Source organism: Suricata suricatta, chromosome 15, assembly GCF_006229205.1.
Source record: "Suricata suricatta isolate VVHF042 chromosome 15, meerkat_22Aug2017_6uvM2_HiC, whole genome shotgun sequence".
In the NCBI taxonomy this organism is placed as follows: Eukaryota; Metazoa; Chordata; class Mammalia; order Carnivora; family Herpestidae; genus Suricata; species Suricata suricatta.
Window position 1 is genome coordinate 13,186,255 of NC_043714.1, and position 19,254 is coordinate 13,205,508.

Here is a 19,254-nt window from a genome sequence, read left to right on the forward strand (position 1 = left end):
CACAGGCCATCTTGAATCCTGAACACTGTGGCATAATAATAAAAATAATAATAATTTTTAGGCCAGCTGACATTATTGAATGCATTTTATGTTGTAGGCACTGTGCTCCACATTTCACATGCATTATTTCCCATAATCCTTGTAGCAGCTCCTTATACAGACACTATTATTATCCCCACTTTATAGGTGAAGACTGAGCTAGAAATGTGAAGTAATTGTGCAAAGTCACTCACCACCTGGGGGAAGACGCAAGGATTTGAATCCAGGCGATTGGACTCCAGAGTTTGAACTCAAGAGCACCTCCACCCCCTTCAAAGGTGAGACGACTGCACTTCAAAGACGAGGGACGGTTCATCAGTATTTTACTCCTTTCTCTTCCTTTTTCAAAAAAAGTTGTTGTAAAATACATATATGATGAACTCGCCATTTTAAAGTGTATAATTCAGTGGCAGAAAGTACATCCACAGTGTTGTGCTGCTGCTATCAAGTTCCAAAACTTTCTCATCTCCCCAAATGGAAACTCTGTACCCATTAAGCCATCACTCCCCACCCTCACCCCGGGTCTGGCAACCACACCTGTGCTTTCTGTCTCTGCAGATTTACGTGTTTGGAGATTTCACATAAATAGAACCATACACATTTTTGTGCCTAGCTTCTTTCACTTAGCATTATGTTTTCAAGTCTTACTAACGTTGGAGCATGCATTATTAGTATTTCATGACTTTTCATGGCTGAACACTATTCCGTGGTGGATATCCCACAAATTGTTTAGTCATTTATTAGATGATGGACATTTAGGTGTTTCCACTTTTTGGCTATCATATGTAATGCCACTAGGAACATTTATGTAAGCCAGACACAAAATGTCCCATATTGGATGTGGTTTCGTGTATATGAAGTATCCAGAATAGGCAAAGCGCACAGATTCAGCAAGCAGATCAGTGTTGCCAAAGGCTGAGGGGAAGGGGGATGGGGAGTGATGGATAGGGGTTTCTTTCTGGGACAATGAAAGTGATCTGGAATTAGAAAGTGGTGATGGTGGCACAACATTGTAAATATACTGAAGGCCATTGACTTGCACAGTTTTAAATGGTCAAAATGTTAAGTTAAATAGAAAAAGGAAAGAGAGAACAGGGAAAACCAACGGAGAAATGTTCACTCCCCACCTTACTCAGAAACTGCCCCCAAAATAAATTCAATGCCTTCCGTGACGCTAAAGCCAGTTCCTTGTCCCATGTCCCTGCATACTGACTGTCAGCGCTGTGGCACGTAGTTGCCCAAGGCAGAAAGGGCAGGCCGTCCTTGCTCTCTCCTGCCTTCTCATCTCTCATGGCTGACAATCAAGAGGTGGTATGGATTTCCTCATCTTAAATGCATCTCAATCCGTTCTTCCCTGTTGGTGCATTATTATTAGTGCTACTAGTGATGCATCCCATTTATTGAGCATTTTCTAATCAACCAGTCAGTGTGCTAAGGGCTTTAATTCAGACCACTTTTGTTTTCCACTCAGATTTTTACACTTGTCTCCTAACTGCAACAGATCTTCATTTTCACCTTCCTTCTATTCTATTCTATTCTATTCTATTCTATTCTATTCTATTCTATTCTATTCTATTCTGCTCCATTCCATTCCACTCTATTCTTACTTGCAAAATGATATTTGTAAGTCACTAGTCCACTTATGTGACTTCGATTCTTAAAACCTTTTGATAGTTTACCATCACTCTTAGACCAAAGATCAAATTCCTTAATAAGCCTTCCGAGGCCTTATTTACTTACTTATTTATTTATTTAACTTTGCCATCTTCTTAGCTCTCAGGCCTCCCGTCTCCCTTTCCTGACGGCTCCTCCCTGCAGGCACCCTGAATCACCCCCTGTTTGTCAAAGGCACCGAGCCATGTCCCTCACCTTTGTTCTTCTGTGCACGGTGTTCCCTTTGCCAGGACTCTCCTCCCGTTGACTTTCTCTTCACTTGGACATCTCCCATTCAGCTTCGTGTCTCAGTTTAGATGGTGCTTTTTTGAGAAAGTCTTCTCTCTTAGGGGCTCCCCCAGTCCCTCCTGCTGTTACACTTACTTTGCTACATGGCAGAGGCCAGTGAAGCCCACTGTAAACTCCTTGGGACTTGTGTCCTTCGTCTGCTGTCCCAGCACCCGGCAGGACCTAGGCTGACATCAATACTGACCGAATGTGTCACAGAGCCAAAATGTAAGTTCTAGAAGGCTGAGCCTGACATTATGGGTGAGAACAGGACACCGTCAAAGTCAGGGTTCATTACGTACGTAGGCCTTCTCACCCTGAGATGCCTCAGCGTCTCCACATGTCGATGGGAAGGAACTAAGATGAGCGTCTGGGGCACAGGTCCCGGGCCCATACTGTGCCTCGTGCCACTACTAGGAATCCTACAGAAATTAGACAAAGGTAAATGAGAAGATGGTGGGAGTTTATTTTATTTTTTAAAGTGCATTTATTTATTTATTTTGATAGAGGAAGTGCACAAGTAGGGGAGGGACAGGGAGAGAAGGAGAGTGAGAATCCCAAGCAGACTCTGCACCATCAGCACAGAGCTGGACGTGAGGCTTGAACCTTTGAACCGTGAGGTCACAACCTGAACTGAAATCAAGAGTCAGACACTTAACCAACTGACCACCCAAGAGCCCCAAGAGTTTATTAAAAAAAAAGTGGCTGTAGAGTCCTTGCTCACTGAGTATGGTCAGGCTTTTTTTAAATAGCCTATCTTTCATTTTTCAAAAGAAGATATTTCAAAAACACTGTCTCCTCCTCCTCCTCACCACTAATAACTCCACATTGCAAATCTCTATTATTTCCCCTTCACTGAAAGCAAGTCATTCTGAAGGCATCCACTTCATGGACAATTATTACATATTATACTGATGCAGAGCACATTTAATGACAAGAAATAAAAAGGATTGACTGTTACTGCAGACTTGTCACATTTGATAGTCTAGAGAATTTTATTTCCCTGTTGTGTAGAAAAGACAGTGTAACATCTGAAATGTGAGCCACCACATTCATTATACATCCAATTCTTCCATCCATTAGCTTCCCCAGTTGATTCTGAGGGCACCTCAAAGTATAGAAAAGGTCTCTCCAGAAAAAAAGGCAGCCCACAACTATTTTTACCCTGGTCCCGGAAATCACACATGCTCTAATTGTAACACATAACTCGGAAAATTCTCCAGCAGGAAGGAGGAAACATACTAAAGGTTCATGCCTGCTTATCTCCATAGGCCATCCTATTGAAGGGGAGGTAAGACATTGACAATTTTCTGCTAGTGGCTTCCGGTAGCCTACGGAGGCTGAGAAGGAGATGGTGCAGAAGAGCTTTGATCTCATGAGAAAAGACAGCTTCTGCTCCCTGGAGGGAGGGCACGCTTGCTTAGATTATCACTGGTACTTTGCTTGTCTTGGTGACCTTTGAACACTACAGTCAGACGTGCTGGCCCTCACTGTAGCGGCCGAAAAAGAAGTCTAGCGGGCGGGGCTGGCCAATGACTACAGTGTCAGAGAATGAGAATTCTCGTGTCATTTCCCGAGGAGCAGTCGGGTATAGTGCAAAGATTCTAGACTTCAGAACCCACCAGACCCCGCCTTGCCTTGCCAGCTCTCTCAACTCTTTGTTGTATCATAGTTACTAGAAATCTCTGAGTCTCGGTTTCATCACCTGTAAAATGGGCTCAGGAACTCTGCCTTGAAGCTTTACTGTGAGGAATCAGTATAATAAGAAACAGTTACCACACACTGAGATCTTGCTCTGGAACAGCTCTGTGCTTGTCTGTCACAAGCACAGCTGGCACACACAGATGCATGAGCATGCCACCCTGCTGGTCGACTGTGGTTCTCATGTCACAAGGGAAAAGACAGGTTTGGAGGGGTTGAGTATCTCACTTTACATCAGAGCCCAGGGGAACCCAGATTGGTATGTCCCAAACTTGTGGCCATGACATTGACACAGGTTTTCCTCAAGTTTAGGGACTGTCTAGCCCCTTTCATGGGGAGCGGTGGGGCCAGGGGATTCTCGATCCCGATTAGGGATGTAAATTATTTTTATTAAGTGTTACTAAATGCCCATGTGCTGAAAATTAGTACATGTTCCATAGTATGTGACAGACACTGCTGCTTTGCTCTTTATGGAGTGAATATGGGCTGATTACGGAAGGTATAAGAGCTTTTGAAATCAGTGTTAACTCTTCACCGCCTGCTTTGTGATAGTTCAATCCCGCCAGTTTCTCCAGACGGAACTGCCGGAAAGCCTTTTGTCTTCCAGCTTTTGATGTCTTTGGTCTTCCTTTGGCTGAAAAGCAGGATTTCCATATTAAATTCACTTCTGTTGATTTTGCATTAGCCTTTGATGTAGAGCAACTTGGTGCCGACATTCATAGAAACCTGCTAAGATAGGCACATTACCGGCCCGCTCAAATTTTAGCAATGGACACAACTTTTAAAAGAAAAGCAGTGTTTCTTGGTCCTGTTAGGTTATAAGGTTGTTATTCATATGATTCAAAAATATGCTTTTAGTGCTTTTTGAAAGACTCTTAATTTAATGGAGGCACGACATTGAAATATTTTGCCAGGAATCCGCATGCTATCAGCAGCACAGCTCAGCAAGGATGTGGAGAGAAGGGAGACTTTGTGCAGTGTTGGTGGGAAGGTAACTGGTTCAACTTCCATGGGAAACAGTATGCAGGGTCCTCGAAAATTGAAATCAGAACTACTATGTGTTCTCGCAACTCCCCTCCTGGGACTAGATCCCAAGGAAATGGAAACACTATCTGGAAGAGGTATTTGCACTGCCGTGTTCATTGCAACGTTATTCACAACGGCCAAGGTACGGAAACAACCTCAGCGTCAGACAGATGAGTGGATAAAGAAAGTGTGGTATATTAAAAAGGGAAGGAAATCTTGCCATTTGCAACAACATGAATGGATTTTGAAGGCATTATGCTAAGTAAATAAAATAAGTCAGATAGAGAGAGAGAGAAAAAGACAAATACTTTGTGATTTCACTTATATTGGGAATAAAAAAACGCAACAACAGACTAACAAACTTACAGAAACAGAGAGTAGAATGGAGGTTCCCAGGGCCTGTGGAGAGGAAAATGGGATATGTTGGTCAGAGGGAACAAACCTCCAGTTAGTGAGGTACAGAAGTCTGAGGCTCTAAGTACACCGTCATAACCATAGTCAGCAACACTGTATTGTGTACATGGAAGTTGCTAAGATGGTAGGTCTTAAGTGTCTCACCACACACAAAAAATGGCAACTGTGGGGTGATGGATGTGTTAACTAATCTGACTGTGGTAATCATCTCGTAATAGATACATATATCAAGTCATCATGTTGCACACCTTAGCCTTAAATTTATACAATGTTCTCTGTCAGCTGTGTCTCAATAAGGCTGGGGTGAGGGAGAAGAATAGAGATGAAGACTGTTCCCAGTGGTCTGTGCGCTCCATACTGGGGACATGTTTTTTCACAACACTGCCCAACAGTAAAGGTACAAAGAAAGTGTTTGCTCCAGCAAATGCGTGGCAAGTGTTGCAAATACAATTATATATTTATTACATTACATTTGTAACTATCTTTTTGGACTAGGCAATATGTGGTGCAAACTTTTAAAAGTATATAAAGGAGATTCAATGTTTGACTGAACATACTTATACATTATACAACAATTGGTTAATATTATTATTTTTCATCTTTCCGTCAAGCAAATACACGAATAATCTTAGAAATGGTATGGAGAGCCTATGGATGCCAGTGAAGGGAATTGTTAAAAGCATCGATAAATAAGTTTAGTATAATACACACCTATGTGTACCTACCTGGATTCCCCCCTTGAGAGCAGCAACTGAGTTTTGGGTAGAAGACTCCCAATATTGATGAGAAAACACACGATGTGTTGGAATGGACTGATCTTCAGTTGGTAATTGGCATGTTGCTGCTGCATCGTCTAACATTTCAAGATACTAAATCGAGGAGTTAGATTTGTGTTTGTGGGGAGGTCTGAGAGAACAGATGTGAAATGGTAAGCCAAATGAGTGTGTGAGGTTTTCACATCTGTCCCTTTAATTTTCTGTATTTTTGCTTCATTATCTGCATCGTTGGAATGCTGTATCCGTCATATGCCAACAGATGGCAATATTATAAGATCATTTTTTTTCCAAGATGGTTAAAATGAACGACATTTTCTGCAGCTCCCAGATTAGTCAGATGGAAGAAACAAGATCTTTATTGGTTGTCTCTTTGGTATTACAAAATCTTGTTTTTCTAAATTTTTCATAAAATATCAGCGAAGTTTTTTCACCTTGTGTCTGCCTCCTCCTGACCAGTTTTCTTTTTTTCTTTTGCTTAACTTTTAACTTCATATCTAAATCTGTCGTTGCTGTATTCTATGTGCAAATCTTTATATATTTGTTAATAATGAGAGCAACATATATAACTAGTGGTGTAACTAGTTAATTAAGTAGATGAGGCATATAAAATATGTAATTCAAATGAAATTTCTTCATCTTTTTTGAGAACAAAGTATAAATAAACCACACTCATGCTGTCCCTCTTTTTTTAATTTAACCGATATTTAGACTGGCAGAAGTGTTTTTATTCCAGAACCACGTGTTTGTTTAAATAACACCCGAAGAAAGTATATGCTGTATTGTGGATACTAAGCTTCTCTTCTCAGAGGGTTAAGTTTCTTGTGGTCACCTGCGTGGCTCCATCAGTTAAGCATTCTACTTCAGCTCAGGTCATGATCTCACAGTTTGTGGGTTCGAGCACCACGTCGGGCTCTGTGCTGACCGCTCAGTCTGGAGCCTGCTTTGGAGTCTGTGTCTCCCTTTCTCTCTGCTCATACTCTGTCTCTCTAAAATGAATAAATGTTAAAAAAAATTAAAAAAAAGAATCTTGTAAAATCCGACCCATGTGATAGGAACTCTGAAGACACGTAAGGAGCTCTGAGGTCTGGCTGTTGGGAGGAACTTTGGACAAAAGCTAAGACGAGAGAGACATGAGCTCGAAGGCGTGGAGAAGGAGCATCATTCTGCATCGACTTTATGCAAACCAAAGTCCTATTATGCCATAACTCCTCTTTATGTCTGAGCTGGTCCCTTTCCATCTGCCTAGTCACCTACCTGGTCCTGGGAATATTTCACCTGACGTCTCTTCTAGAGGACGTCATTCATGTTTACCCACAGATTTTCAAACACAAACCATACGTCGGAGTTCAAAACACACCCCTGGCCTGATGGCCCTCTTTGAATGCCATTCCTGCATTTTCAGCGGCCTCCTGGACTCTGGTGTCTGATGAATGCACCCGCTGGCACCTCACAGGCAATGCACCGAGAGACTCATTTCCCTCCCCGACCAGGTCCAATTTCACAGAATCCATTTCTCACCCTGCACAGATTAGATAACTCTCCCAAAGTGAGTTCCTGAATATCTGAGTCCTGAGAGATAGTCTAAAAGAATGTGTGAGAAAATTCTGGATCTTTTTCATCCCTTTGAAGATTCACAGTACTTACTAATGTAGTAAAAACTCGGAGAAGACTTCACATCAAAATGGCTTTCACTCAGTTTAGCCCGACATTTTCTAAGCTTATTTGAACAAGGAGCCCCTTTTTAAATGTAACCCCCCATTGACATCCTGTGAAGCCAGTGTCTGGTGGGAACCCTGAGACACACAGCCTAGGAGTGTCGCGTTGTATTCTTCCTCTCCTCTGCCTCTACTGCTTTAAAAATTGAAGTAGAATATGCCTATAGCATAGCACCCAAATATTAAACATAAATGTGACTGTACCTAGATGCTGACCTGTGTAAAAACATGCAGACAAAAGTAAAGATCCTACTGTATGGTTTTGCTGATGTGAAATTTAAAAATAGGCAAAAGTAATCCATGGTGATGACAAGCAGAATGATAATTACTTCTGAGGATGGGTGCGGGGGTGGGGGTGGCAGGGGGTGCAGTACAGAGGTGGGGAGGTGCCTGCTAGAAAGTTATGGGGTTCTGGAAATATCCCACGCCCTCTCACCTGGTCCACACTCACAGAATCTATTATGCTGCAGATTTTTTTTAAAAAAGATTTATTTATTTAAGTAATCTCTACACCCAATATGGGGCTTGAACTCACGACCGTGAGATCAAGAGCCACAGGCTGCATGGACGGAGCCAGCCAGCTGTCCTCATGACGCTAGGGGACATGTAATTGGAATGGCCCTCAGAGTCTTCTTGCTGTGTGTTCCTGCTGCACCTCCTTTCTCCCCGCTGGGCCCGCGGCCCTGCGCTCTTCCATCTCCCCGACGGCCACCTGCGCTGCGGATGCTTCATCTCTGCCCTGTCTGAGGGAGGATGGGGCCTGCAACCAACACTGAGCTCAAAACCTCTGTTTTGCACCCACCACCTTCCAGGGTTTCTTCATTTCTTGCATTTATCATGCTGCGCTGTGGCAGCCTATTTACACGTCTGCCTCCCATTGGACTGTCGTTTCCTTGGGAGCAAATATCTTGATCATGGCTGTAAGTCAGGTACATGAATGACAGACGTATTCTTAAAAGTCAATTCAAAACATCTTAATAAAGTTTCCCGCCTCCCGTCTCATTCTCAAGGTTTTGTCTCATTTTCAACCCAAGTCCTTTCTAAAATCTATCCCTTACTATGTTTGTTACTCTTCCTACCAGTAATCTCCAGTGGCTTCCTGAGCACTGAAGTCCAGAATTCTTCAGTTGCCGCTCAAGGACCACGTGCACTTGCTTCTCTCCAGCCCACAGGCAGTGTTCCCCCGCTCTGCCTAATCACCTCTGTCCAGGGACTCGGGCCCCTCACCAACTTCAAAACTGTCAGGGACTCTTCTGCTTCCCAGCCTGTGTCCATGAGCTTTCCTCGGCCTTCCATGCCTCCTTTTAGGTTGTTCAGGCCCAGTGAGAAGACTCATTCATCCTACGAGTGTATTTTCCTTTCTGCTAGTTTCCAGAGACTACTGAATGTGCTGAGATACAGAGGTGAGCAAGGCCTGTAAGCCCCACTCTCATGGAGCCTACAATTTAGCAATGAAAGCAACAGTAATGATTACATGAGCCAGATAATTAACTATTTCAGAAAAATGCTGTGAAGTAGTGTTTTGTGTATTAAAGACTACTTGTAGAGTGTTCTTTAAAATGGTGCAGTCATCAGCACTTTTTTTAATGGAAGGAAAACATTTATTTTTTTGTTACTTTAAAAAAAATTTATTTAAATCCAAGTTAGTTAACATATAGGGTAATAATGGTTTCAGGAGTAGAATTTAAAGATTTATCACTTACAAATAACGTCCAGTGCTAATTAGCACTTGTTTTCATTGAAATCATCTTACCAGTTTGTTGAACTTTTAAGTTAAATTCTGTGACCTTCCATATCAATATATTTGCCTCTTTCACATGTTGATTCTCTCAGTGGTTTAAAAAGTACCCTATGCACACCTGTACCTAATATCATATTGTATACAACTGTAAGTCAATAAAAATTTATTTATTTATTTATTTATTTATTTATTTTCTAGTTTATTACCAAGTTGGTTTCCATCTAACATCCAGTACTCTTCCCCACAAGTGCCCCTCTCCATGACCTCCTTCTTTCCCCCTCCCCCCTCCCTCTTCAGCCCTCAGTTTTTGCTCAGCATTCAAAAGTCTCTCATGATGTGCCTCATTCCCTCTCCCCATCTCTTTTTCCCCCTTTTCCATTCCCCTGGTCTCCTGTTAGGTTTCTCCTGGTCTCCTGTTAGACCCAAGAGTGCAAACATATGGTTTCTGTCCTTCTCTGCCTGACTTATTTCTCTTAGCATGACACCCTCGAGGTCCATCCATTTTGCTGCAAATGGCCAGATTCATTCTTCCTCATTACCATGTAGTACTCCATTGTGTATATATATATATATATATATATATACACCACATCTTCTTGATCCATTCATCAGGTGATGGACATTTAGGCTCTTTCCATATTTGGCTCTCGTAGAAAGTGCTGCTATGAACATTGGGGTACATGTGCTCCTATGCATCAGCACTTCTGTATCCCTTGGTAGATCCCCAGCAGTGCTGTTGCTGGGTCATAGGGGAGTTCTAATGATAGATTTTGAGGAACCTCCACACTGTTTTCCAGAGCGGCTGCACCAGTTTACATTCCCACCAACAGTGTAGGAGGGTGCCTGTTTCTCCACATCCTCGCCAGCATCTGCAGTCTCTTGATTTGTTCATTTTAGCCACTCCCCACAGACTTTTTCTTAATAACACTCTTACTGGATGACTCAGTCAGTTAAGCTTCTGACTCTTGGTTTTGGCTCAGGTCATGATCTCGTGGTTTGTGGGATTGGGCCCTACATCAGGCTCTGCACTGATAGTGTGGAGCCTGCTTGGGATTTTGTTGCTCTGTCTTTCTTTCTCTCTCTTTGTCACTCCCTTGTTTTCAATTACTTTCTCTCTCTCAAAATAAATAAATAAACTTAAAAAAACTTTTACAAGTATTTAAATATGAGAAAGCACAAATGAATTAGAATTCAGGTGAAAGAGTGGTTAGTGATACTTAATACTGCTATACAGCATTTAGGATTTTTAATCAGCACCGTTAAGTAGGATATCAAAGAGGTCATGCATCACAGCAGAAAGAGCCATAGGTCAAGACTTCTTTAGTCTCATTCTGATTCCTCAGTCCTCTACTAGCCAACTCTGTGACCTTGAGTAATTTACTTGGTTTATTGTGCTCATCTATAAAAGAGATATTCAAAGTTGAAAATCCCTGAATTCTTTTCCAGTGTTAAAATATTATGATCAACTGTGGCAAGCAGAAAATACAAATAACTATATCCTGTTTCAAGGAAACTTCATTTATGAAATTTTGGCTATCATTACTCAAGAAGTTAAGGTTTACATTGTTTTTGCTCTACTGTTTATGTGGTGCTACTGTAGTAATAATCTCAGCATTGCTAGTTCCAATGACAAAGTCTCAGATCTCATCTTGCCTGACTCACCAATAGCCCTTGACCTGTTATCATTTCCTCCTCTTTGTTGAATCCTCTTCCATACAGTCACCTTGTTCTCCTTCCAAGACTACTCAGTTCCCTTGCATTTTCCTCTTCATCTTGCTGACTTCTAAACAGTGGTGTGCCCAGGGCCATCCCCAGTTCTCTCTTCTATCTATATTTATTCTAATAATCTTATTGCTGCATAACAAATTGCCCCCAAAATTAGCAGCCTGAAACAATACATACTTATTATCTGACAGTTTCTGTGGGTCAGTAATCTGGGCACAGCTTGGCTGGGTCTTCTTAGCTTAGGATTTCTCACAAGGTGTCAGTGGACACAAGGCCTCATCTGAAGGCTTGACTGGGGAAGGATGAGTATCCAAGGTAACTTAGTCATTGGCAGGTTTCAGTTCTTTCAGGCTGTTGCGATCAAGACCTCAGTTTTAGTTGGCTATTGGCAGGGGTTCGTGTACAGTTACTGTCACATGAATTTCTCCAACATGGAAGATAACTTGCTGTTGTTAATCATAAAATTAACGATGTGTGATAGCTACCTCAAACCGAACATGTCTAAAACTGAATTCCTGATTTTCAGCCCACTTCTCAACCCCAAATATGCTCCTCTTGCAGTTTTTGCCATCTCAGGAAATGGTAACTACATTTTTATGGTTTCACATGTCAAAAAAATTTACAATAATTTGACTTCTTTCTCTCTCTCATACCCCATCTCAAACCATTAGCAAATCCACTAATTCTACCTTTAAAAGACATAGCCAGAACTCAACCACTTTTTGCTATGTCTCCTACCATCATTCTGGTTCAGGCCACCAACACCTCTTCCTAGATTGTTGTTATAAATTCCTAGCCTACTTCCCTGCTTCTGCCATTGCTACCCTTCAGTATGTTATGAATTGTTCTGTTGAAATATAAGTCATTTTGTTCTGAATCTCTCAATGGTTCTTTATTTCACTCAACAGAAGAGCTAAGATTCTTGTTATTGTCTCTAAGACTATACAGGAGGTGGCCCTTTGTTTCCCTCATCTTATCTTCCCCTCCTCATCTCCCTGCACCACCCCTCTGCCCCCACCACTCAGCTCCAGCTACATTGGCCTTCTTACTGCTCCTTGAACACATTAGGCATTTGTTTTAAAATATACCTTGGATATGTTTTAATCGAGTCTAGTAAGACACGCACACACAGAAATGACTGTCATGGAGGAAAAAGTTTTAGTGCAGAGTTCTCCAGAAGCAGAAGGTTTGGCATGCCATGTGGGGCCACACATAGAAGCACCAGGGCCAGCTAGGAGGCAGAAGTAATGAGAGAAAAGCATGGACAAACACCTCTATTGTGGCTTCTGCAGGAAAAAGCATGACAAGACAGATTAGGTTTAGGATTACCTAGTTTGAAAACTTTCAGTGGTGTCTGAGGTATAGTGGCTCTCTCCGGTTGTCTGGTACCTGCTCCTAGGGTAATTAATATAGGCGGGTATTGGCCCTGAGTGTAAAAGCCCAATAAAGAAAGTAGCTGGGAGTGTGGAGTTGGAATTAGTTCATTTGCATGTGAGGTAGATGTGCTCTCAGGATGAGTTGCTTGCTGTCTCTAGGAATTAGCTGATCCTGGGAGGGTCAGTTTCTCCAGGATCAGCCAAGCCCCAAATGCCAGAGCATCAAGAATACAGAAAACAAGAAATATAATTAATAAGCATGCTCCCCATCTAAGTAAAAGTACAATTTTTTCCCTCTATGTGTATTGTCATTTCCATAGATATTTGCATAGATTGGTTCCCCATAGAGTCTTTACTCAATATTACCCTATAATACAGGCCTTCCCTAATGACTGCCCCGTGGACTCTGGCTCTCCTTTACCTCAGCCCATCATCTCCTTTCTCCTATCTTGCTTGCATATTTATTTATTTATTTATATTTTTTACTTGAGAGAGAGACACACACAGAAGGAAGGAGAGTGGGAGAGAGAGACAGAGGGAGAAAGAATCCCAAGCAGGCTCCACACTGAGCATGAAGCTCAACCCTGGGATTATGACCTGAGCCCAAATCAAGAATTGGATGATCAACTGACTGAGCCACCCAGGCACCCCACTCCTACCCTGCCTTTTGCTTTTCTGTTCTCTATAGCACTTATCACTTTTTGACATATACTTATTTATTTATTGTCTATCTCCTTCAAATGAAATGTAGACTTTATCTAATATATATATATGTTATCTGATACATATAATATATATCACATAATATAATAATCTACTTACATATCTACCTACACAGAGGGATCTTGCTGTGCATATCTGTACCTAGATTTATACATGTCTCCATATTTTTATCTCTATCTATCAATATAAACACACATATCCATGTATATCCACCCTTAGGACCTGAATAAATGAAATACTTAGTTTAAGATACAGCTTGTGTTTTCTTTAAAAAAAAAAAAAAAGACCCAGAATTATGACACTAGGCAGCATGACATGATTGTTAAAATGTTTTAATTCATATGGCATCTCCAGCAAGAAAAAGTAGTTGACTCTTCTCCCTACATACCAGACTCTCATAAATGCACATACATAAGAGAGAAAAGCCCAGCTCCTGGGCTCTGGGGAGATGATCCTATGTGGAGCGTCTCCTGCTCTGAAGGTGAAAAACAAGGGGGACCTTTGTACAGACACGGAGGCTCCTTCAGGATGGAGGACTTGCTTGGCCCATGCTTTCTTTTCTTTTTTTTTTTAAGGTTTTTTTCTAATGTTTTATTTATTTTTGATACAGAGAGAGACAGAGCATGAGAGGGGGAGGGGCAGAGAGAGAAGGCGGCACAGAACCGGAAGCAGGCTCCAGGCTCTGAGCTAGCTGTCAGCACAGAGCCTGACGCGGGGCTCGAACCCATGAGAGATGAGATCATGACCTGAGCTGAAGCCGGACGCTCAACCGACTGAGCCACCCAGGAGCCCCTGGCCCATGCTTTCTGTTTGGATAGTGTCCTGAGGCACCTTCCATGTTTCCTGGAGAGGGTCCTTGACAGAAATTCAGCTCAATTATGCAAGTAATGGTCAGAGAGGGACCAATCGTCTCATAACTGTCGTCTCACATGTCTGCCCCCAGAGGATGACCACGTGTGACAGGACAGTATCCTACCCTGAAGCCAAGAATGGGAGAACAGAGGAAGTGAATGGCCACACCTTTTTCTTTTTGTTTACAGAACATGAAAGAGCCTTGTTTTTCTTTAATAAGAGGTGGAGGCAACATCAGGTTGGTTAGTACAGGGAGTTGGGTGATAGATGATTTAATTAACCTGGCTCATCCAGATATCATTGTATAATACAATATGTGCAGTTTTAGACCATATTTCTGTCCTTTGGAATTGTAAGAATCAGTTTTCAAATGCATTAAAAATTAAATAAAAAACTACCTAACATGGTAATAGTGCTTTCCATCCTGGAAAATTTCCAAGTGTTCTTACATGTGTAACTTCATTCATTCAGTCATTCAATGTATACTTATTAAATATCAACTGTGTACTAGGCTCCGTGCTAGCCACCACAGATAAAATGATGAATGGGAAGCACAGGCATGAGGCTTATGGTCTAGGGAGGAAGATGATCATAGCCTGCTACCACAGAAGGGAGTCTGACGACCTAGGCACGCAGTGGTTGAGGAGGAGAAGGGCATGTGAGAAGGCTGGAGAGAGAGTACAGGCCAGACCCCTCAAGGCCATAGTGAAGTCTGCATCTCAGCAGAAGAGCAATGAAAGGAAGTCATTGAAATGCTGAATCAGAAAGTGACATGATCCCGTTCAAGTTCCTTGAACTTGTGCCAAGTTCGTTTGTTCTTTCTTTTTCTTTCCTTCCTTCCTTCCTAAAGTCTTCCTGTTTATTAAAAATTTTTAATGTTTCTTTTTGAGAGAGAGAGAGAGAGAGAGAGAGAGGGAGAATGAGTGGGGAGGGGCAGAGAGAGAGGGAGACACAGATCTGAAGCAGGCTCCAGGCTCTGAGCTGTCCGCACAGCGCCCCATTCAGGGCTTGAACTCACGAACTGCGAGATCATGGCCTGAGCAGCAGTTAGATGCTTAACTCACTGACCCACCCAACCTCTCCAAGAAAAGGATTCTTTAAAACAACTCCCTGATGATGTTTGTTCTTATGTTTGGTTTTTTATTTCTTTTCTTTTTATATTTATTTAGCTAGATCATGGCTACCACAGCAAAAAGCAGTTGCTAGATTTAAGGAAAATAATTATTACCAATTCATACTTTCTACTCTGAGCATAATAGCAGAAGAATCCTAGATTAAGAAATAAATTTGAATTTGATCCTACCTCTGTCACTGATTATTTGGGAAAATTTGAAAACAATCACATACCTTCTCTATCTTTCTGTTTCCCTGTCTGTAATGTAAGAAGGGTAGTAATAGAATATCTACAAAACGCTGCAAGTTTTGCAGCCATCATCTGGGACACATTGGGATATTCTAACCAAGTTCTTAACAAATATATAGTCATATGCTTAGAATGACACCCATTTTTACTTTATAGTCTCCATTACTGGGCCAGTCTACTCACATGAATTGATCTACTGACACACATACTTTAATACTCTTGACTTTTTCCAAACTACAAAATATTCCAGTGCTCATCCGTGAGATCAGAAGCATAAGGATTGAAAAAGATGTAAAGGAGCTCTTCTGCTACATGATCAAGTTTTATGATATCAATAGAATTGGCTGTTGGCCAAGTCATAATTAATTGGCTTGTTGGTAATTAGGAGGAATGCAACAACTTGTAATATTAAGTGGTGTCACGTTAGGTTTAACGGCTGTGAGACTGGGGTCACGTCTAAATTCAATCCTTGCATCTTTGATACTCACAGTCATTACGAGGGTCTGACCTGAGGTAAGCCTTGACTAGACCATGAAGAGGAGCACCTACTACTTTTCCCTTGGTATACGGGCTTTTAAGCAGTTTGGAGTTTTGACATGCTGTCTGCTTTTCCTGCTTCTCTCTCCCCAAATAGATGATGTGGACCAATTCAGCTTGATCATAAATCCATTTTCCTTTAAAAAATTGTTTTGCAAAAGGTTCTACAGCATGGTTAAAGCTGAGAATTGGCACTTGGGCACAGCAGGGGACACATTTGCTGCTTTGAATTTAGGTTTTCATTTTATCAAGTAACTTCCTCCCCCTCGCTCCCCCAAAGCCGTTTGGAGGATGTTCCCTAGAGTCTGTATTTATTGCAAAAATATAGAGCCATGGGCCAGATTTTAATTCTGTTAAACTTCCTATGCAATGGATGCTCAAAAGAGAAATGTTGATTAAGTTTATATATAAAAGCTGGAAATTTGGAGGCAAATATTTTCTCAGATATAACTGCTTCTCTAGATGTCCTTTCTCTAGGGCTTTAACTATTAATTTAGATCCCAGGCCCACTTTGTGTTTTCCATTTGCCCATGTGGTTTCTTTATAAGCAGTTTGTTTACGGAAAAGCTAAATGTCTTGTCTTTAAATAAGATGCTGATATTATTACTGCTCGTGGTAATCTCCAGCCTAATTTAATCATTCACACGGCACAGAGTCTCTAATTGAATTGTGTGAGTTATAGACAGTGACGGGGGCTCTAAGCTACCTGTTGTCCCATGGCTCGCTCATTCCCTCCGAGCAGGGGTCTGAGGTTTACAGAGGGATCGCTTGGTAAACAAGAATTTACAGAAACACACGCCAAGACCAATGGGGGCTGCTAAGACCTTGGATAATGTAATAATGTCACCCATAGCTCCGGGTGTACAAACTGCAGATTTATGCAAGTAACTAATAGTGTCTTGCCAAGAGAGTCGGTAGGCTTTTCAAAAGGAATCTTTCTTTGTGCCTTTTGATATTTAAAGAGCTGTAATTACAATGGCAGAGCTTTGAATTCTTTTTTTTTTTCCGTTCTCTTATACACATTAATTTATGGACCAATCCAGTATTACAGACAAGCTAATGAAAGAACCACACACTCCCTTTATAATTTTTTTTTACAGTTTCACTTGTGTGGATGAATGTAAAGTAGTTAATGCTATAAATAAGTATAATGATGTATCTCTTCTCTCAATTGCCAGTTGTTGATGCTGTTGTCTTGCACAATAGAAGAAAAGAATTGAATTTAAATCTCTACCCATCTCGTTTCTGCTTTTCTCTTGTGCACCAGTTAAGAAATTCAAATGTTTCTGCCATTATGAGGTGTTAAAAAAAAGACTCAAACTGGATCCCTCCCCCCCTTTATTTTTAGAGTTATGGAAGATTCAAGAAAATTACATAACTTCTGCAGTCAGCTTGGGCTTTGCCAGTTTCAACATTTAGCATCCAAGCGTCTCAGGAATAATTTCTTTCTTTTCCCTAGCTTTATGGAGGTAGAACTGACAATTGTATATTTCTATTAAGGTGTGTCAGGGCCTGTTTGATGTCCATGTACATTGTGAAATGATTACCACCATCAGGTTAGTTAGCACATCCATCACCTCACAGTAACCTTTATTCCCCCTCCTCGCCCCCCGTGTGTGGAGTGAGAAGGGCCAAGATCTCCTCTACGAGCAAATTTCAAGTGTAAAGTTCAGTATTATTAACCAGAGCTGCCCTGCTCTCCATGAACTCTCCAGACCCTATTCATCTCGTAACTGACAGTTTGTATTCTTTGACTAACCTCTCTTCCTCTCCACATCCCCCAGCCCCTGGTGACCACCATTCTATCCTCTGGTTCTAGGAGTTTGGCTTTTTTAGATTCCACACGTAAGTGGACCACACAGCATTTATCTTTCTGTGCCATGCTTTAGTCACTTGTCTTAATAACCTCTTTCACTGTGGTCAGGATTGGGAAGGAGCCTCCTGTGAATGGAGCATGTGGGCCCCAGGGCTACCACGGGGGCTACACTGCCGGTGTGCCTTCAGATGGTCACAGAAATCGTTGAGCTTGTTATGGAAGCACTTTGACCAGAACTATGTGCATGCATTCTCTGAGATCTTCGAATTTCCTTTTTAAGAGTTTAAAATGATGGGGACATCTGAGTGGCTCTGTCGGTTAAGCATCAGACTTCAGCTCAGGTCATGATCTCATGGTTCATGAGTTCGAGCCCCGCATTGGGCTCTGTGCTGCCAGCTCAGAGCCTGGAGCCTGCTTCAGATTCTGTGTCTCCCTCTTCACCTCCTCCTCCTGCTTGTGCTCTATCTCTAAAGAATAAATAAATGTTAAAAATATTTTTTAAAATAAATCAATAAGCATGTTTAAGCAAAAAGAGTTTGAAATGATATTTCCTTTTCCTACAAATAGGCCATTTTTGTATGTGACTTAACTAAAGGCATAAAGCTCCTTGGGACATTTTACCTAAATACACTTTTGAATACAAAGCTAAGGCTAGTACTCATGGGATTCAAATAACTGGGGACCAAAATATGGGCCACAATCATATAATTTTTACAGAGGCATGCGGGCCAAGACACTTCAGATCATTTCTGCATGTCATATTTCATGGAATTTTCCAAATGAAATACACATTGTGCTGCACTCAGTTCTTGGGACTTAATGACAGGTTCCATAGTACCAATATCAGGAAGGCTAATTCTCATCATCCATTTATTGTATGTATTCCTCCATGAATTTTGACTTTGAAGGAGCCTCAGCATCTAATCCGAATTTCATTTATTTCATGGCTGATAAAACTGAGATCCAAAAGATGAAAATGCTGTGCTTGGGTCCAACAGAGAGCTGATGGCAGAGGCAGGACTTAGGTCTCCATTATTCATGGATGGCATGTCCTTCTGTAGTGGAATCATTTGCTTTAATGACATCTGTCAGTTCAACAGGGTCAGAGGAGGAACAGTCATTCTGCTGATTTTTCAATTTGTTGACCCTTTTAAACCGCAATTTCCTTGAGGGCAAAGTCCTTATGTGTTTAATTTGCTCCTTATGGTACCTGGGAGAACTTTATAAAAAATAATGAGAGCATATAGTGCACATCGCACTCCAGCAGTAGCAGAGTGTAATTTTTTTAAAACCAACTTTGGGTACCATGATCTCGATGCTGTGAATGTTTCGGTGAATCATCTCGTTCAGCTTAACAATTCCAGAAGGGAGCCATTAAATTTGAACCATATTAACAACAACGAGAAGAGTTCTTGAGAAAAATAGAACCCAAATAATTGATACAATTTAATAAATATTTCAGCATTGTTTTGTACACAACAAATTACAAATCGTATGTAGTGGCTAGGC